The 21,434-nt window shown below is 44.9% G+C and overlaps 1 long non-coding RNA gene across 3 annotated transcripts; it reads right to left on the minus strand.

The window, feature by feature from the left end:
- Positions 1-819: 819 nt before the first annotated feature.
- LOC125517390 (uncharacterized) lies at positions 820-11,428 on the minus strand. 3 transcript variants are annotated; one of them, XR_007287582.2, is made up of 6 exons: positions 10,933-11,428; positions 10,358-10,458; positions 9,888-9,988; positions 9,061-9,118; positions 2,370-2,444; positions 820-1,125 (listed from the first exon to the last, which is right to left on the minus strand). It is a non-coding gene; the product is annotated as an uncharacterized LOC125517390 (long non-coding RNA). The 3 variants fall into 3 exon arrangements; XR_015603610.1 differs by lacking the exon at positions 9,061-9,118 and having other exon boundaries at positions 10,933-11,427; XR_007287580.2 differs by lacking the exons at positions 2,370-2,444; positions 9,061-9,118 and having other exon boundaries at positions 10,933-11,425.
- Between the last annotated feature and the right edge of the window lie 10,006 nt (positions 11,429-21,434).

Genomic DNA, 21,434 nt, shown 5'->3' on the forward strand with positions numbered 1-21,434 from the left:
CACCATAGACGGCGACTAAGCCCCTGAAGGCCACCACAAAGCCATTACGAACTGACGACGTTCCGCGGCAGTGACGAAGCGTCTCAGATGAGGCGCCATCTCCCCTGGATGGCCTTCCCCAGCCGCGATGATTCACCTGTAGCCTCTTGTCCGGCGTTCCATCCATTCTGCATTCTTAGGGACCGCTCTCCCCCGACCCCCAACCTCTCTCCCCCGAGGTGGCGGCGCTGCGCCGCCCCCGGGGAGTCCCCGTCCACACCGCCCTCAGCCCTCCCCCTCCGTCGCCTCCCACCGCCGCCGCTGTCGCTGATGACAGCACGGGGCGAAGCCCTTGTGGTGAGGCGGCGACGGCGGCGCAATCCTCGGCCGGTGGTAACGCGTGGGGGCAGCGGCGTTCCATCTCCCTCCTCCTCCAACGGCGGTGCACATCGGGTTGGCGGTGGCCAAGAGATCTCCGGCGACCGTTTGGCGGATGAGATTTTGGCTGGGATGAGATCTGATCTGGGCCCGAGGGGTTTAGGTCGAGATCCACTGCGGCTGCGCCTCGTCTCGACAACGGCAAGAGGAGATCCCCTGGGTAATCTTCGCAGCACGAGAACGTCCGGGTCTCTTGGCCCAGGCATGGTGGTGGTGGCTGCCTTCTCCACCGAAGGCGGTTGGCCAGACTGGTAGTAACGAATCTTGGATCCCACTATTAACAGCGGCGGCGAGTTGGGGAGACATAGTTGTGACGCCCCCGATTTAATCGTACACTAATCATACACGCAAACGTGTACGATCAAGATCAGGGACCCACGGGAAGATATCACCACACAACTCTACAAATAAAATAAGTCATACAAGCATCATATTACAAGCCAGGGGCCTCGAAGGCTCGAATACAAGAGCTCGATCATAGACGAGTCAGCGGAAGCAACAATATCTGAGTACAGACATAAGTTAAACAAGTTTGCCTTAAGAAGGCTAGCACAAACTGGGATACAGATCGAAAGAGGCGCAGGCCTCCTGCCTGGGATCCTCCTAACTACTCCTGGTCGTCGTCAGCGGGCATCACGTAGTAGTAGGCACCTCCGGTGCAGTAGGGGTCGTCGTCGACGGTGGCGTCTGGCTCCTGGACTCCAGCATCTGGTTGCGACAACCAGAATGAAAGGAAAGGGGGAAAAGGAGGAGAAAGCAACCGTGAGTACTCATCCAAAGTACTCGCAAGCAAGGAGCTACACTACATATGCATGGGTATCAAATGGAGTAAGGGTATCATATGTGGACTGAACTGCAGAGTGCCGGAATAAGAGGGGGATAGCTAGTCCTATCGAAGACTACGCTTCTGGCAGCCTCCGTCTTGCAGCATGTAGAAGAGAGTAGACTGAAGACCTCCAAGTAACATCGCATAGCATAACCCTAACCGATGATCCTCCCCTCGTCGCCCTGTGAGAGAGCGACCACCGGTTGTATCTGGCACTTGGAAGGGTGTGTTTTATTAAGTATCCGGTTCTAGTTGTCATAAGGTCAAGGTACAACTCCAAGTCGTCCTGTTACCGAAGATCACGGCTATTCGAATAGATTAACTTCCCTGCAGGGGTGCACCACATACCCCAACACGCTCGATCCCATTTGGCCGGACACACTTTCCTGGGTCATGCCCGGCCTCGGAAGATCAACACGTCGCAGCCCCACCTCTACCAACAGAGAGGTCAGCACGCCGGTCTAAACCTAAGCGCCCAGGGGTCTGGGCCCATCGCCCTTAGCACACCTGCACGTTGCGAACGCGGCCGAAAGCAGACCTAGCCTAGTGGCCTTCCAGTCCAATCCGGCGCGCGCCACTCGGTCGCTGACGTCACGAAGGCTTCGGCTGATACCACGACGCCGGGATACCCATAACTACTCCCGCGTAGATGGTTAGTGCGTATAGACCAAATGGCCAGACTTAGATCAAATACCTAGATCTCGTTAAGCGTGTTAAGTATCCGCGAACGCCGACCAGGGCCAGGCCCACCTCTCTCCTAGGTGGTCGGAACCTGCCCTGCCGCTCCGCCTCAAAACTCCACTCGCGGGTGCTCCTCAAGCCGACCCGTCTTTAGTCACCACATGTATCATGTATAAAGTATATAGTATATACCCGTGATCAACTCCCGAGTGATCACGGCCCGATAGTATAGCAAGGCAGACGGACAAGAATGTAGGGCCACAGATGGAAATACTAGCATCCTATACTAAGCATTAGGATTGCAGGTAAAGGTAACAACAGTAGTAGCAAGGACATGCTATGCATCAGTATAGGATTAACGGGAAGCAGTAACATGCTACACTACTCTAATGCAAGCAGTATAGAGAAGAGTAGGCGATATCTGGTGATCAAAGGGGGGGCTTGCCTGGTTGCTCTGGCAAGAGAGAGGGGTCGTCAACACCGTAGTCGTACGGGGTAGCAGCGGCGTCGGTCTCGGTGTCTAGAGAGAGAAGAGGGGGAAGAAACAATAAATACAATGCAAGCATATGCATAGTGATGCATGACATGACAAGTTACGGCGTTAGAGGTGCCCTAACGCGGTAGTAGGTGATACCGGTGAAGGGGGATAACATCCGGGAAAGTATCCCCGGTGTTTCGTGTTTTCGGACCGGTGAACCGGAGGGGGAAAGTTGCGAGTTTGATAGGTTAGGGATGCGTGGCGGACGAACGGGCTGCGTATCCGAATTCGCCTCGTCGTTCTGAGCAACTTTCATGTACAAAGTTTTTCCATCCGAACTACGGTTTATTTTATATTAATTTTAAAAGATTTAAATCATTTTTAGGATTTATTTATTTAATTTAATCAACATTATCCAGAATAGTGTCTGCTGACGTCATCATGACGTCAGCATGACGTCAGCAGTCAACAGGGAGTTGACTGGGTCAATCTGACGTGTGGGTCCCGCATGTCATACACTGTTTACTCTTAATTAGGATCTAACTAATCTAATCACAGTTTAATTAAACTTAACTAGTTAATTAAATTAATTAAACCGGATTAATTAACTTAATTAATTTCTTAATTAATTAATTAATTAATAATTAATTTTATTAAATCATTTTTATTTCTATTAATTATATTTATTTTATTTTTATTTTTTTTAATTCCCTTTTTTTTATAAAACGTTCTGGGGGTGTGCCCCACTTGTCATAGGGCCAAGGCCCTTAACGGGCATATGGGTAGTGGTTCTCAGCGCAGCGCGGAGGCGGGCGCCAGCCCACCCAACAGGGCGATGTGGCCAGCGGGGAAGGGGGCCGGCGCGTGACCCATCGCCGGCGACCGTGGCCGGAGCGGGGCGGTACCGCGAGGCCGGCGGAGCGAAGGGAGGCGCGGTGGCATGCACGCAGGGCGCTAGAGGCCCGGCCAGAGGCGGCGATGCGCGCGGGGGTGGCTCGCCGGAGCCGCCGGAAGCAGCGGCGGACGGCCAGGCACGGCGGGGCGATGGCGCGGGCGCAGGCTGCGGCAGGGCTGAAGCAGCGAACGGCACGGGCGGCGGCGCGTCGACGGGGAGCAAAGGCGGCCACGCGCGAGGCACGGATGGCGCGACGCGCGCGCAGTGAGGCACCAGCGGGCGAGCGGCAGTGGCGGTGGGAGGCCAGCGGCGCGGCCGGCCGATGCGTGTGTGGCGAAGCGGGGAAGAGGAGAAGGAGCGGTGCTCACGGCGAGGTCGTAGGGCCAGTGGCAACGGGGGACGAGGAGGAGGTCGTGGACGACGGCGGAGCGGTCCGGCGAGGGCGTGTTCCGGCAAGGCGGCGTCGTGATGGCGGCGTCGTAGCTCGAGGGGGTCCGGCGCGGAAGAGACGATGGGACGGCGTCGACGAGGTCCAGCGAGTGCCTGGCGTTGTCGGGGCGGCGGGGTAGGTAGCAGGGCGCCGGGCGCCGCGGTCGTCGTGCGGGGGCGAGGGGATCGGGAGTTCCCGATCCAGATCCAGGGGGGAAGGAGCGAGGGGAGTGCGGTTCTGGATCGGGAGGGGAAGAGGGAGTGGGCGGCGGTGGCGATGGTGAACGGCGGCGGGGCAACGGGGATCGACGGCGGCGTCGGGCCGATGGGATCGGGGGGGTTCGCCCCGATCTAGATCGAGCAGAGGAGGGAGAGAGAGGAGTGCGAGGGGGGAATGGGGATCGTGCTAGGGTTCGGTCGTGGGGGGGGGGGAATAAGGGAGGCGTGGGGGGCGGCTGGGCCTTTGCCCAGTTGGGCCGGTTGGTGGCCTGGCCGGCTGGGCCGTCTGGCCCAGTGGGGGGGGTCCTTTTATTTTTTTGGTTTTGTTTCCTGTTTTCCTTTTCTTTATTTCCTCTTCTGTTTTAAATCATTTTAAATTATTTAGGCATTTTATAAAAATGTGTTTGCTTCATTATAATTACCCTGGCATTTAACTGCACACTCCGAATATTTTAGTTTAACATTTTGAAACTTTTATAATTTAACTTTATTTTAATGTTTGAATTTGACTCGGTTCTGGCCTAACGGTAGATTATCATTAGTAACCGGGGTGACGTGGCACGATTATCGTTGGATCACTGTAGCTTGATTACCCGGGCGTTACAATAGTCGTCGGTGAAAATCGAGCGGACTCCGGTCATGGCGGGCGATGGCGGCGTCGACGTCGTTACCTTGATGAAGGCATCGTCAAGCAATTATCGTCAACCTGCTTGTGCCGCTCCGGGAGAAATCCTAAGATCTCCGGATCGGATGATGGCGGCGCTGCGGTGTCGTGTTCTCTATTGGGGGCATCGTTTGTGGAGCGGCGCCGGATGGAAGAGGCGTGAGGTGGTGTGGCGTGCCTTCTCTCGCGTCGACGACGGCGGGTCTCTGCGGCATGGAGCAGCGGGGTCTCGCCGGTGGGCGTGTGATGATGGATGAGCGCAGGATGGTGGCGTTGTCTGGCGTCGTGGTGGCGTCGGCGGCAGCTAGACCGGGCAAGGTACATGCAGCAGTACATCACTGAAGATGGATTGGTGGCAGGTGGCTGCGGAGGCCTCATACCCGACAGGCGTCCTGGTTGAGGAGTGCGCCGGACTAATGGGTGCCCCATACCTGACAGGCGTCTTGGTTGGGATCTTAGGTCTTAGATGTTAGGTTTAGCTGCAAGGTCTGTTTGGTATTAGGCCCAGACTATCAACATCCCTATATCAACTGGATAGGAGTAGCGACAAATGTTGCTTAGATGGTGGCTTTAGTCTTACTCTTGTATGATTTTATAAGGTTTTGTGTGAATAATTAATAAAATAGCTACATGTATCGTCCAGATGCAAGGCCAGGGGTCCTCCTCCATTTTTTTTTAACAAAAAGCCTCTCGTCTAGAGAAAACTGTAGGTTGTAGCAGATGTATAAGTGCAAATATTGTCCTTCTGTATTCAACCAAGTGACACGCACACTACTAGTGTGAATGCTCGTATCAGTAGATTGTACCAATATTTGTAGTATACCCAAGCATCTATTCCAGAGAAGGTTTTTGCCTCAAGATTCACCCACTTGGCTAAAAAAGACCTTACAGTAAACCTATACATAGCACGTGGTATTAATTTGGGATGTGGTGGTGTACAAACGCCTCGTGGATCCATTTATTTCATTGAAATTTTTTGAACGGGTGTGGCATTTGGTTTGGTTGATTTAGCGTTTTTTGGTTGTGTTTGGCTCAATCTGTTCGTGTGTGTTTGTGTGTGCGTATGTGCTGTCCCTTTCGGCTGTTTGAATGTGGTTTCTTTCTCATGTGCTATCGCTTTCGGTTCTGCCGACGTGGTTGTTTTTTTAGCGTGTGTCACTGTCCATTCTAGCATATGTTTGAAACAGATAGTTCATCACGTTTGCAAAGCATAACCACTGTTAGGTTTGTCCATAATGGTCAAGTTATTAGTTAATATCAGAGTGGTCACAGGTAATAACAAGAGAGAGCTGTTAATGGGACGCGTGACACTAGATCAATCAAACGACTATAAAATACTCATGAATATAAACTGTAGAAAATTCAAGGCAAAAAGAAGAGATGGATTAGCTGATTAATCGAGTTGTTGCATGCATACAGACTAATTGGGTGAGGCCGCGTGGTAGCAAGCGGACCAATTGGAATTGGCCATTTGATTGCACTTGATTGCAGCTGTCAGGCGACAAAAGGTGTCGGCCGTAGTTATGTGATGAATCTGGGCTGCACAGTTGACTGGCACTTGGTTCCAGATGCATGTCGGGCGGTGCCATGCATCGGGATCGGTCGAACGACGCAGTCCACCAATCGGAACTGCCTGCGAGAGTTGCGTTTGCTTCCAGGAGTAAAGCGACAAGATTTGTGCGCTGATCCATGCAGCGATGGCGGTGACGTGACAGGCAAAGCTAATCGGTCGAGGCGGTGCGGTTGCGCCGTCCGGATATTTCATGCGGCGTTCGTTCCGTCGTTTTCACCGTACAAACTGACGTATCCCTGCCGCTTTGTCTGGTATTTCTACATCGTGTGCGTCGCTTTCCGTCGGTGTTGATGTACTCGTGGGTTCTAGAGTTGTCTAGCATGGTGAGGTGCTATATATGGGCTGGCTTTTCTCTTCTGGTCGTGCGTGTGCTCTCATTTCTCTCCTATTGCTCGATGGTTGCTCCTTCATGCAGTCGTGATGGTTTGCGCCGTCCTGGGCGTCCTCGTGGCTCCCGTGCTCTTTCGGTTGGTCGTCGCGGTGGCTCAGGGCATGGTGCTGGTTCTACTGATTCGCCGGATAGTGCTGCGTTTGCTCATCGTCGTCCGTCTTGTTGGTCTGTCCGTCGTGCGTGTGGGTCGTCTTCTTCGTGTGCTTCCTCCATGCTGTCTTCCGTTTCCCGGCCTGCATGCTGCTGCATCACCTACTTTCACAGGAGTAGTTCAGTGCTGCTGCATGGTGGTGACCTGGTGGGTCTCTCTCTCTCTCTCTCTCTCTCTCTCTCTCTCTATGAAGTGTCCCATACATAGTGTGACTATATCTGAAGCGGGACTGCTTCTGTCTGGGCAGCTCAATAGTAATAGCTGTGTTTCATCACCATCAGCTAGCGATCCAGGACTTCGTACTAAACTGCTACTAAATTCACAAGAGTGAGCATTTAAATAAATAAAAAAAAATCTATCGATGCTTTATAATATCATGCATACATGTATGATGTATCAACAGTTCTTTTTAGTTCTACTTCATACCAAAAAATAAATTTGCAATGTCTGAACAAATATGAAGTATAAAATTATATTATGAAAGGAATTTTTTGATTTCCAAAACTAATGAACTTGGGCCTGCTTACAACACGTATTCATCAGTTAACTACACTTTTTTGGGGTAATTGCTCTTTCAAATCTCCATAAGAGGGCAAAAACACCACTCTTCTCAAGATGATCTCAGTCAGCTGGATGGGCTCCACACTTCCCGTGCCATTTTATATGTTTTAAATTGCACTTCAGAGAGCGTTCACCAGTTAACCGAAACTTATTGTGTTCTAAAATTTAATCCAGGTGGTGTCTTTGGACTAAGGCCACTCTGGAGTGGTAACATTAGCACAACTGATGGTTGGTTTTTCCCCCTGTTGACATGTATCTCCTTTCTTTTGATGTGAATACATCAATAGAATAAGGGGTTTCTAATATTACTGTCTTACATAGTTCACAGATTATTGAAGCTTTTTGCGGCTATGGAAATCTGACCAGAGACTATTCGGTCTTATCTCTGAATTGAAGATAAGAAGTGTAAATGTTCAGATATGTATGTTACCCCTTTTGTAAACTAATATAGGACCGTTTAGACTACTACTTTAGATCACTAAAGTTGTGATCTAAACGGTCTTATATTAGTTTACAAAGGGATTACCTCCTAACCACTCTTTACAGATTTATTATCTATGAAATGCATCCAAGCAAGTCCTATCTTATCTACAATTACCCCCTTAGATATCTGGAGTTTAGAGCTCACTATCCTTCCAGGTTCTCTACTGGTTGTATTTCCTTGACAACTTCGAGGGAGGAATAAGTACTGTTTGTCATTCTTTGACATGTATAATACAATACTAGAGATGTGAATTGCTGGAGTTCATTTAGTGGAGTATTAGTAGATAAATGATTTCTTTTCTTTGCATTCAACTGGTGTATATGTGTTTAGTCCATTCCCAAATGATTTGTAAAGTTGCCTTAACAACTAAACAACCTTCATGTGTATTGGTACTCTGTTTTTTGGGCAGCTGGAAGAAATCAGTTTATCAATTAACAAATATGAAACGGAGGGAGTAGTTAGTTAGGCATCACAGTGAAGCTTGGCGAAGGGGCATTTTTTTAGGCCTACAACGCTGGATGCACTGTATCAAAGTGGTACCATCCGATGGGCATTCATTTGTCAACTACCACTTTTTTTAGCTGTATCGCGTACCAAAAAATTGAATTGACAATGTCTGAACAAATATGAAGTATAAAGTTATATCATTGAAGAGAATTGTTTTATTTTCAAAACTAATGAAGTTGGATCTGCTTAAAGCACATATTCACGAGTTAACTTCACTTTTTAGGGTAATTGTAATTTAAATACCCACAAGAGGACAAAAACACTACTCTTCTGGAGATCATCTAAATAAGATGGAAGGGCTCCACACTTCCCGTGCCATTTTATGTATTTTAGAATTTACTTCAGAGAGACTTCATCAGTTTGTGCTCTAAATTTTACTTTAGGGAGTGTCTTTGGACTGAGGCCACTTTAGCACAATTAATGGCTGCTTTTCCTCCCCTATGGACATGTACCTCCTTTATCTAGATGTGAATATATCAATAAAACAAGGAATTTTTAATATTACTGTCTGACGGAGTTCACAGATTATTGAAGATTTTTGCAGCTATGGAGATCTGACCAAACAGTCCTCTATCCTACCTCTGAATTGAAGATGTATTGGGTCTGTATATGAAGTGTAAATATTCAGATATGTATGTTACCTCCTAACTTCTCTTTACAGATTTATTATCTATGAAATGCATGCAAGCAAGTTCTATCTTATAGACAATTACTCTCTTATAGATAAATCCGTTGATTCATGAATTAAATGGCCAGAGATCGGTGCAGTCAAGTGGATTGATACCTGGACTTTAGAGCTCAAAATCCTTCTAACTTCTCTACTGGCTGTATTTTGTTGACAGCTTTGAGAGAAGAACAAGTACTGTTAGTCATTCCATGACATGTATAATTTAAATACTAGAGAAGTGAATTGATAGTTCATTTAGTAGAGTATTAGTAGATGATGGTGTATATCCTGATATGTTTAGTCCGTTCCCAAAATAATTTGTGAAGTAGCCTTAATAATTATAAACCTTCTCTGTATATTAGTACTCAGTTTTTTGGGGAGCTGGAAGAAGCCAGCTTACCATAACATGTGAAAATGAATTTATTTACCTGCAATGTTGCTTTTATTAGTTGACAAAGTTGTTTGTTAAATACTCCCTCCGTCCGGAAATACTTGTCATCAAAATGGAGAAAAGGGGATGTATCTAGATGTATTTTAGTTCTAGATACATCTCTTTTTATCCATTTTGATGACAAGTATTTTTGGACGGAGGGAGTAGTTAGTTAGGCATTACAATGAAGCTTGGCCAAGGGACTTCTGTTGAGGCCTACAAAGCTCGAAGAACTGTAAGTAAAGTGGTGCCTTTTGATGTATATTCATTTGTCGACTAATACCTGGCCATACTAGAGAAGTGCGCACACCCCCCCCTAACAGATTCTAAATGTGTACTTGGACGACCTTTAAATACTTGGATGATATTCCACATAAACAAAGCCATATCGTCATTTTAATACAATAAGCAAGCAGGGTCCCATAAAACAAATAGCTACTTTTTTTTTGCTGTGTAGCAAATTCATTACTTATGGGGGCATCAAGAAGAGCTCTCTGCACAAAGGATTCATTACCTGAGCGAGGCATACAATTCAAGCGGCCTTTCACGGGTTCACATTAACTGATAGCATATAACCACAAGATTTTATTTCTTGAAATATAAGACCGCACCAACCTGCAGAAAGGAAACACGAGTTTTACAGCAGGTAAGTGGCCACTGTGAAAAATTGAAGATAAAACACAACGTGGTCATTCAACAGGTAAAACTGAATTTGAGGTGAAGTCACTAAATTGAGCATTTGTTTCCCCATCGGACATGTTGGAATTCAAAAACATCCAAAAGGAGAAGATAATGCATCAGCCAAACTATCAAAATTAGAAAATCTCTGTCAGGCACAAACAAATGCACCAATCCATGAACCTAGACAACAATATTAATAAAAGGTTATATTTTTCTAGCGAACAATCTCGGGCTGCCTCGAATTACAAGAATTTTAACTTATGCGGGCATCAAGAAGAGCTCTCTGCACAAAGGATTCATTACCTGAGCGAGGCATACAATCCAAGAGCCCTTTCAACGTTTCACCTTAGATGATATCATATAACCATAAGTTTTATTTCTCAAAATATAGGAGGTGTACCACCCTGCACAAAGGAAACAAGAGTTTTACAAGTGTCCAGGAGCCAGGGTTGCATAACTGTGAGAAATTGATGATAAAACACAATGTGATAATTCAACAGGTAAAACCGAATTTAAGGTAAGCTAACTAAATTGAGCATTTGTTTCCCCATTGGACATGTCAGAATTCACAAACATCCAAAAGGGAAAGATAATGTATCGACCAAACTACCAAAATTAGAAATTCTCTGTCATGTACAACAAATGCACGAACCCATCAACCTAGACAGCAATACTAATAAAAGTTACATTTTTCAAGTAGCCAGGCTGCCTCGAATTACAAGAATTTGATCACTATTCTTACTAAGAAACAAGTAAAGTACTGAAGTAGTACATGTTAGCATCAATCTCATTACTATCCAGAGAAGCTCAATTCAGGCAAAACAAGCCAAGGAAGCACACGACAACCAGAAACAGTGAGTGAAGCAAAGGAACCGAACCTGAGACACCCGAGGAGGAATTCGCCATCTCTGCCACCCAGCCCAAACGATACCCCAGCAGAATTGAGGAGCACGAGGACGATATGCTCACCCCACGAGCAGCTCCATGGATCTTGGCCCTCTTCGTGGCCAGGGCGACGGACTGCGATGGCGAGCACGAGTCCATGGAGGGGATCAAGCAGCGCTTCGCGGCGGTGCATGTGTGGCTCGCAGGTCGACTGTGGGCGGTGCGTTTCGGAAGAACTCACGTGTGGTTGCGGCAGTGCACAGCCAGGCGAAGCTCGCGGCACGACGGCGGCCGGTGCGTGCGTGCGCGTAGTTTCCGTGAGTGGCTACCTGCGGTGTGGCCGCCGCATGACATACGACAGCGCTCGGCCCCTTCGCTGCTCCCCCCACCTCTGTAGCTCATGGTGGCGAGCTGGCGACGTCTCTGCGGCGAGCCAATGCTATCTAAATGGTGTGCGGCACAGGAGCAGAGAGAGCATGTCGGGATAACCTTATCCCTTTGGTTATTTTACATTTTAGCACTTATGATTTCCCTTATTCGTAACTAAGTTCTATAGCTTGCATGTTAGTACTTTTCAACACTTCTAAGAGGGCAATGAGGGAATTATGCTTGAATGAAATTTTTTATTTCTACTTTAACTCGCAATCGATTGGTCTGAATCAAATTCATATCATATTGATGCCACCTTTATTTGTCAAAATCATTGTTGGATGCACTGTCGCTAAGCACCTATAGATCACATGAAACAATTTGCAAATGCTTTGCATCATTTCATTGGAGGTACACATCCAGCGGAAGGCTCCACAAGAATGATATAAGCTACAAATGAGTGCAATGTGTCCGGTCTTGCTTGGAAAAAAGGACAATGTATAATTTCCATCTTGCAAGATGAAGCACCCATGCTAATAATAAATATATACTTTGCAAATTCTTCATGTGCATGTCTTGCTTTTTTTAACTACAAACACATGCTCATAGAAGTTTGACTACAAACACATACACACATAATGTATCTACGGGACGCGGCGTGCCGCCGCGTGGGCATGGCTAGTAATGAATGACAATAGCTTGGTTGAGCTTTTCCCTGTTAGTTTGCTTGGCATTTGGCAAGAAGTATCCTCTTTTCTGTTGTAAAAAAATTCAGTTACTAATTTAGTTTATGGATTGGAAAAATAAGTGGCCTTCTCAATCATGTGGTGGGTTAGTGGCAGTATATCAGGCATCTCAGTAACATTACTAGGGAAAACCTTATACACAACATCTTAACAGTAGCGTTGGACAAAACAAGTCGCTACTGCTACTTAATAGTAGCGTTTTTAAAAAAACCGCGCTACTGCTACTACTTTAGCAGTAGCGCGTTCCGCGAAACCGCGCTGCTGCTATATTTGTACTTGGCGTAGATGGCTAGCCCCACTTAGCAGTAGCGCGTACCACTGACCAGCGCTACTACTATGGCCCGTAGCAGTAGCGCGTTTCTATGAAACACGCTACTACTTACTTACCTTATCCTGGAGCGGTTCACCCTGGACAGTCACTCCCTCACTCGCTCTCGCCCGCCGTGCCGAACCCGTACGTGGTCTGCCGCCGCGCTGCACCTTGCCGAGGCACTCCCTTCTCCCCCCTCCTCCGGCCGCCCTCTCCCTCCTCCTCCGGCCGCCCCCTCCCCCTCCACCCCCGCCCCCTCCCTCCTCCTCCTCCGACCGCCCCTCCCCCTCCTCCCCCGCCCCTCCCTCCTCCGATCCCACCGGCCTCCTCCCCCTCCTCCTCTCTCCTCCTCCTCCCTTCCCCTCCTCCCTACTTTGTATAATGTACTTTTCTTACTGTCTTTAGTAAGTGTTTAAAATAATTAGTAGTAAATTAATAAACTAGTTGAACTAGTTTAGTTTTAGTAAGAACTAGTTGAATTAATAGAACTAATGTATTTTTAGTAAGAAAATTAATATAACTAGTTGAACTAGTTTATTTTTAGTTTATTTCTATTTATAGTAAGTTTATATTTAGTAATAACTATTTGAATTAATAGAACTAGTTGAACATGTCACATTTGTTGTTATTTTTTTAGTTTAAGCAATTATTCCCGCATCGATGTTGTTCGCTAGGGTTTTATTTATAGGGTTTTTGTTTTTGCAGAAATCAAGGAGCCCCTCCATCATCCCCGCTGTCGTCCCCGTCACCGACCCCTTTCGACCTCGAGGTGAGACCAGCCAAATCTCCATGTCAATATGAGTCCTATAAGATATGATGTAGATAAAAACATGTATATCTTGTGTTGCTAAAATAGGATATGCGGTTGCCTAAGTGGCCGATCATGTTCATGTTCATGTTCATGTTACTCCGAGGGGCCTATGTTTTGCCAGAGTGTTGATTAATTTCCATTCCGGCAAATTTCAGGCGCTCGATATGTCCTGTTTTAGCAAAGGTCATGCCGGAATTTTCCGTGAATTTTGGCATGACTTGTGCTAGAATATGTAGGAAATATCGAGTGGCCTGGATTTTCTAGAAAGATAATTAAACGATATTTCGGATTGACTTTAAGTCTGTGGAGGCCGAAGAATCCCGACTGTTGTCGTGGGGTGTAATGTCGTACTCGTTTAGTACATACATTTAATTGTACAAGTTTAATATTTGAATTATGAACATAGGAAATGTCGTACTCGAACGACGAAAGTCTCCAGGGGGAGTGTGACTGGTGCCACGACGACTGGGGTTTCTGCGACATGCCTTACCTGGACGAAGATCGGCGCTTCAGCATTAAGCTCGAGGAGGCCTTCGATTGTGAGACGGTAAGCTACGACGCAAAGTGTTTTTTCGTAATTAAGCTCGACTTCTACTACTTCAACATGTAATTTTCATCTTTTACAATTCGACTAGCTTATTCCATGCCATGCAAGACGCTATGTCTTGGAGAGGATGGGTTTTGAAGATCATGAGATGAATTAAACAAAGAAAATTAACCTAAGGACCCATCATGGTATGGATTTTGAGGTAAATCTATACAATTCTGAGAGCGTATCCCATTTTGGTTGTCCGGGTTGGGAAGCACTTTGCAAGATGTATGATTTTCAAGAGGGTATGTTTGTCACCATGGATCTTGGTGATCCTGACATCGACCAACACAACTTGGACATTTGGGTCCTTGTTGATACGCTTCCAATTCTACCGCTATGTGAGTTTCTCAAACATAGTTATTAACTAATTTATATTGTTCATTTCAAAATAGTTGACAGTTTATTTTCATTGACAGCTTATTTTCATTGTTCAAACAATGTGCGGAACATGGTAGACAGGACCTACTACACCGATGGCTCTGAGTTAACTTATCAGGAGAAAATCATCTGGTTGCATTTTATACTGATCTTGAGAATTACAATATCTATAATAAAACTCCTCCACATTATGGTCAATACGTGCCACTAGTGCATGTGTTGAACTACGGTAACATCCATGGAGATGGCATGGTAAGATTTTTTACTATTACGACATCCATGCATCTTTTGCATAAATTCTTTTAAAACTTAACTACATTGCTAACTACAAAGTTATTACTATATTTTTCAACAGGAAATCCCGGATGATTGCGTGCCTCATCTGATGTATCAGAAAGGTCGCCTTAATGTTTTGAACATACAGCCAGGTCGTCCTACGAACCTCACATGTCCATATCGGATTTCTAAAAGAGGTGGAGACATGAAAATCACAGAATGGAAAAAATGTATGGACAGTTGTAAGGAGGTACTTGGAAGCAACATTGTGCGAAAGGCAAGAATTGGAGACAGGATAATCTCCATTCTCCATCATGGAGAGTCAGGGGCTATCTTGTTTTATGCTATTTTACCTAAGAGAATATAGTAGGTCCTAAGAGAATGTAGTACGTCCTATGAGGTACAATATTTATTATGTGGTACAATGTGTTAGAGTTGATGATGAGGAGTAGTTGTGATTATGACTAGTGACCAACTTGCTATGTGATGTCTCATTGATGAAAACGATGATCATGAGGAGGTGTTATATGACAATGATGTATTATGATGATAAGTTGTTAATGATATGATGATGATGATGATGACGATGATATTTATTATGTCATTGGGTGAAAGAACTGCAGATTAGTTTCAAGTGGATGTCCATCCACTTGAAACTAGTCCACGGTTCTTTCACCCAGTGATGTAATAACTCATTATGATGTAAAAATAATCTCTAAATTGCTACTGTATGAAAACTTGTATAAAGGTGTATGAATAAAACATGAAATAAAAAAACAAAATAATAGTAGTAGCACGTGCAGGGAGAAGCGCTACTAGTAACTACCAGTAGCGGTGTTTGTAGAAAACGCTACTACTAAGTCGATATAGTAGTAGCGTGGGTTAACCCACGCTACTGTAACCTTTAGCTGTAGCACTGTACCAGTAGCGCCCCATCCCGCACTACTGATAGGCCTAAAACCCGCGCTGCTGCTAGGCTTTTCCCTAGTAGTGTAAACGCTTTATGGCACCCTGGATTGCCAAGTGTGTTGCTGAAACTTAGAAGTTTAGATGATGAGAATGCTTGCAGTTGGTTTATTCTCATGCCTGAATTATACATAACACAATGCAGTTACCAGTATCCTGTAAAGAACTACAGTTACCATAGTATCTGAATATATTAATGCAATGGTGATTCATACTCAAAATTAACAAGGAGAATAGTGATGGCGCATTCAGCAAATTGGAGTAGAAGTGCTATAAGCTGGTATCGGTTCCCGGTCATGCGGCACAAAACTATCATGGCAATGCATCTGCTACACAGAGAAAAACAATTAGTGTTTACCTATGCAAAAATGATGAGGGGATAGTATCAAACCATGAATACAATAAAATTTCTTAGAACATATTCAATAGCCTCTCAACACATGGCGCGTTAAAAAAGCATTTGCAGCGCGCCGATCGCCTATTTTTGCGTTGCGCGGAGCGCTGGCTCCAGCGGCCGCTATAACTTTAGCGTGCGTGAGTAGCTCCAGTAGGCGCTGCAAAAATACTATGCGCGCGCTCTCGTACAAACAACATTGCACTCCAAACACAAACAAAATAAATCAACAATAAATAGTTTAATTTCATTATTACAACTCAAACAAATAGTTTATCTTTTAATACAACAAATAGTTCAACAATACAATATGAAACGCACAAATCATGATGCTCTTTGTCGGTCGTTCAATGCCCACCACTCCTCGATGATATTCTTCTGCAGACCATCATGTGTTTCGGCACGTCGAATGGCATGATAGGAGGCAACAAAACAGGCCACCCTGGCAGCCCTCCGCCGCACTCGCACGGGATGTTCCAAGAGCTCATAGTGAGAGTAGTCTACATCTTCACCATGTTCATTCTCGATGATCATGTTGTGCATGATCACACAAGCGTGCATGATGTACCAAAGCATATTTTGATTCCAAAATCTAGCCGGTCCTCTCACAATAGCAAATTGGGCTTGCAAAATCCCAAAATCTCTCTCCACATCTTTTCTAGCCGCCGCCTGAGCATTGTGGAAATCAAGATTTTCTTACCTTCCGGTTTCTTCAACGTCTTCACAAATGTTTGCCACTTTGGGTAGATGCCATCCGCATGATAGTAGCCATAGTTGTATGTACGACCATTTGCTACAAACTGCACCGATGACAATTCACCATTTGCATCCTTATTCATCAATGGTGACCAATTAACAACGTTGATGTCATTCAAAGATTCAGGCATTCCAAAAAAAGCATGTCAAATCCAAGTCTCTTGTTCGGCCACCGCTTCAAGGATTATAGTGGAACCCTTTTTTTGACCATGGAATTGGCCATGCCATGCCTTAGGACAATTCTTCCAACTCCAATGCATCCAATCTATTGAGCCAAGCATACCTGGGAAGCCGCAAGCTTTGTTCATCTCCAATAGCCTTGCAGCGTCTTCGATATTGGGAGATCTCAAATACTCCTAACCAAACACTTGCACAATTCCGACTGCGAAGCGCTTGACATACATGATGGCTTGATTCTCACCCATGTCCAAGTGATCATTAAGTAGATCAGCGGGGATATCGTATGCCAACATACGCAAAGCGGCTGTCACCTTCTAAAAGGTGCTATACCCGAGCTCTCCGGCAGCATTCCTCCTTTGCTGAAAAAACCGGTCATGACTCGCTAGTTTCTCTGCAATGCGCCTGAACAACTCGGTGCTCATCCTAAACCGGCGCTGGAAGTACGAATCGGGGTACACGGGAGGATCCGCAAAATTGTGCCTGATCAATCTGTTGTGGGCATCGATCCTATCCCTCCAAATTTTCTGCCGACCCATAACCGAACCACCGTGCTTCTGTTTTTTATTAATGTGCATAGCTAGGATCATTGCAAGATCCTCCTCCTCTTCAATATCAAATTTTTCTTCGGAAGAATCATATGACGAACTCATCTACAATGTCCAATTTAAACTAGGCTATAAAAACTACAAACAACATGCACCAAATTCATGTAAAAATGTGAAGTTGAAGCAACACATACCTTGCAAACATTTTGTCGAACACCTTGTGGGCGCCGAGTGGCAGTGGGCGGCCGGGCGCTGTTCGTCGGGGGAATGCCGCGCGCGAGGGGCGGCGGCGACTAGAGGGAGATGGAGGAAGTAGCAACCGTGTGTGGATAGGCCGGGGAAGCGCCGGAACGGTCGCCGGAACAAATGAGGTGGCGCGGGCGGCGGTGGCGCCAGCGGCTGGATGGGGGTAGGTGGAAGTTGCGAGCGGGCGCTCGAGTGTCCAGTGCGCGGGAGTGGGTGATACGTCCATTTTGCATCATGCTTTTATATCAATATTTATTGCATTATGGGCTATTATTACACATTATGTCACAATACTTATGCCTATTCTCTCTTATTTTACAAGGTTTACATAAAGAGGGAGAATGCTGGCAGCTGGGATTCTGGGCTGGAAAAGGAGCAAATATTAGAGACCTATTCTGCACAACTCCAAAAGTCCCGAAACTTCACGGAAGATGTTTTCCAAATATATAAAAAATATTGAGAGCAAGAACTTCACAAGGGGGGCCACACCCTGCCCCGAGGGTAGGGGCGTGCCCTACCCCCTAGGCGTGCCCCTACCTCGTGGGCCCCCTGGTGGCCCTTCGGTGGCCATCTTCTGCTATATAGAGTCTTTCGATGGGAAAAAATCATAAGCCATCTTCTTGGACGAAACTCCGCCGCCACGAGGTGGAACCTTGGTGGAACCAATCTAGGGCTCTGGCGGAGCTGTTCTGCCAGGGAAACTTCCCTCCCGGAGGGGGAAATCATCGCCATCGTCATCACCAACGCTCCTCTCATTGGGAGAGGGCAATCTCCATCAACATCTTCATCAGCACCATCTCATCTCAAAACCCTAGTTCATCTCTTGTATCCAATTCTTATCTCCAAGTCCGGGATTGGTGCTAGTAGGTTGCTGGTAGTGTTAATTACTCCTTGTAGTTGATGCTAGTTGGTTTAATTGATGGAAGATCATCTGTTCAGATCCTATATGCATATTAATACCCCTCTGATTATGAACATGTTTATGCTTTGTGAGTAGTTACTTTTGTTCTTGAGGACATGGGAGAAGTCTTGCTATTAGTAGTCATGTGAATTTGGTATTCGTTCGATATTTTGATGAGATGTATGTTGTCTCTCCTCTAGTGGTGTTATGTGAACGTCGACTACATGACACTTCACCATTATTTGGGCCTAGAGGAAGGCATTGGGAAGTAATAAGTAGATGAAGGGTTGCTAGGGACAGAAGCTTAAACCCTAGTTTATGCGTTGCTTCGTAAGGGGCTGATTTGGATCCATATGTTTCATGCTATGCTTAGGTTTACCTTAATACTTTTGTTGTATTTGCGGATGCTTGCAATAGAGGTTAATCATAAGTGGGATGCTTGTCCAAGTAAGGGTAGTACCCAAGCACTGGTCCACCCACATACCAAATTATCAAAGTACCGAACGCGAGTCATAAGAACGTGATGAAAACTAGCTTGACGATATTCCCATGTGTCCTCGGGAGCGCTTTACATCGTATAAGAGTTTGTCCAGGCTTGTCCTTTGCTACAGAAAAGATTGGACCACCTTGCTGCACCTTATTTACTTTTGTTACTTGTAACTCGTTACAAATTATCTTATCACAAAACTACCTGTTACCACTTATTTCAGTACTTGCAGAGAATACCTTGCTGGAAACCGCTTATCATTTCCTTCTGCTCCTCGTTGGGTTCGACACTCTTACTTATCGAAAGGACTATGATAGATCCCCTATACTTGTGGGTCATCAAGACTCTTTTCTGGCGCCGTTGCCGGGGAGTGAAGCGCCTTTGGTAGGTGGAATTTGGTAAGGAAAAATTTATATAGTGTGCTGAAATTTACTGTCACTTATTACCATGGAAGGTAATCCTCTGAGGGGCTTGTTCGGGGTATCTTCACCCCGACCAGTAGAGCAAAGAGTTGCTCCTCAACCTACTAAACCTGCTGAAAATGAATATGAAAATGAAAATGCTTGCTTTGAAGTTCCTTCGGGTATGATAGAAAAACTGCTAGCTAATCCTTTTCTAGGAGATGGAACAAAACATCCTGATGAACATTTGATATATGTGGATCAAGTTTGTGGATTATTTAATCTTGCAGGTGTACCCAGAGATGTTGTTAAGAAGAAGGTCTTCCCCTTATCTTTGAGGGGAGATGCATCGACATGGTATAGGCTATGTGATGATATGAGTTCTTGGAATTACAAACGGTTGAAATTGGAATTTCATCAGAAGTTTTATCCTATGCATCTTGTTCATCATGATCGCAATTATATATATAATTTTTGGCCTCGCGAAGGAGAAAGCATCGCTCAAGCTTGGGGAGGCTTAAATCAATGTTATATTCATGCCCCAATCATGAGCTCTCAAGAGAAATGATTATTCAAAATTTTTATGCTCGGATTTCTGGTAATAATCGCACCATGCTTGATACTTCTTGTGCTGGCTCTTTTATGATGAAGACTATTGAATTCAAATGGGATTTATTGGAAAGAATTAAAAGCAACTCTGAAGACTGGGACCTCGACAATGGTAAGGAGTTAGGTATGACACCTAGTTTTGATTGTGTTAAATCTTTTATGGATGCCGATATTTTTCGTAAATTTAGCACTAAATATGGACTTGACTCTGAGATAGTAGCTTCTTTCTGTGAATCTTTTGCTGCTTATGTTGATCTCCCCAAGGAGAAGTGGTTTAAATATCATCCTCCCATAGAAGTAAAAGTAGATGCACCTATTAAAGTTGAAGAAAAGACTATTACTTATAATGATCCTATTGTTCCTACTTCTTACATTGAGAAACCACCTTTCCCTATTAGGATAAAGGATCATGCTAAAGCTTCAACTGTGGTTCATAAAAGCAATATTAAAACATATACACCTCCTGATCAAGTTAAAGTTGAACATAATATTGCTATTGTTAAAGATCTCTTGTCTGATAATATTGATGGGCATGTTATTTATTTCTATAATGAAACTGTTAGAATTGCTAAACCCTGTGATAAAGATAAACCTAGACCTGTAGTAGGCATGCCTGTTATTTCTGTTAAAATAGGAGATCATTGTTATCATGGCTTATGTGATATGGGTGCTAGTGCTAGTGCAATACCTTATTCCTTATACAAAGAAGTTATGCATGATATTGCACCTGCTAAGATGGAAGATATTGATGTCACAATTAAACTTGCCAATAGAGATACTATTTCACCAATGGGAATTGTTAGAGATGTTGAAGTCTTGTGTGGGAAAACTAAATATCCTGCTGATTTTCTTGTTCTTGGTTCCCCACATGATAGCTTTTGTCCCATTATATTTGGTAGACCATTCTTAAATACTGTTAATGCTACCATATATTGCAAAAGAGATGTTGTTACTATCGGTTTAGATGATATGACTCATGAATTTAATTTTTCTAAATTTAGTAGACAACACCGTGAAGAAGAATTACCTAGTAAGGATGAAATTATTGGTCTTGCTTCTATTGCCGTACCTCCTAGAGATCCTTCAGAACAATATTTGCTAGACCATGAAAATGATGCGTTTATGAATGAAAGAAGGGAATTAGATGAAGTATTTTTAAACAGGAACCTATTCTGAAAAACAATTTACCTGTTGAAATCCTAGGGGATCCTCCTCCACCTAAGGGTGATCCCGTGTTTGAGCTTAAACCGTTAACTGATACCCTTAAATATGCTTATCTTGACGAGAAAAAGATATATCATGTTATTATTAGTGCTAACCTTTCAGAGCATGAAGAAGAAAGATTATTGAAAACTCTGAAGAAGCACCGTGCTGCTATTGGGTATACTCTTGATGATCTTAAGGGCATTAGTCCCACTCTATGTCAACATAAAATTAATTTGGAAGAAGATGCTAAACCAGTTTGTGATCATCAATGCTGGCTGAATCCTAAAATGAAAGAAGTGGTAAGAAAGGAGATACTAAAGCT

Source organism: Triticum urartu, chromosome 1A (genome assembly GCF_056163025.1).
Source record: "Triticum urartu cultivar PI428250 chromosome 1A, HENAU_Tu73, whole genome shotgun sequence".
NCBI lineage: Eukaryota > Viridiplantae > Streptophyta > Magnoliopsida > Poales > Poaceae > Triticum > Triticum urartu.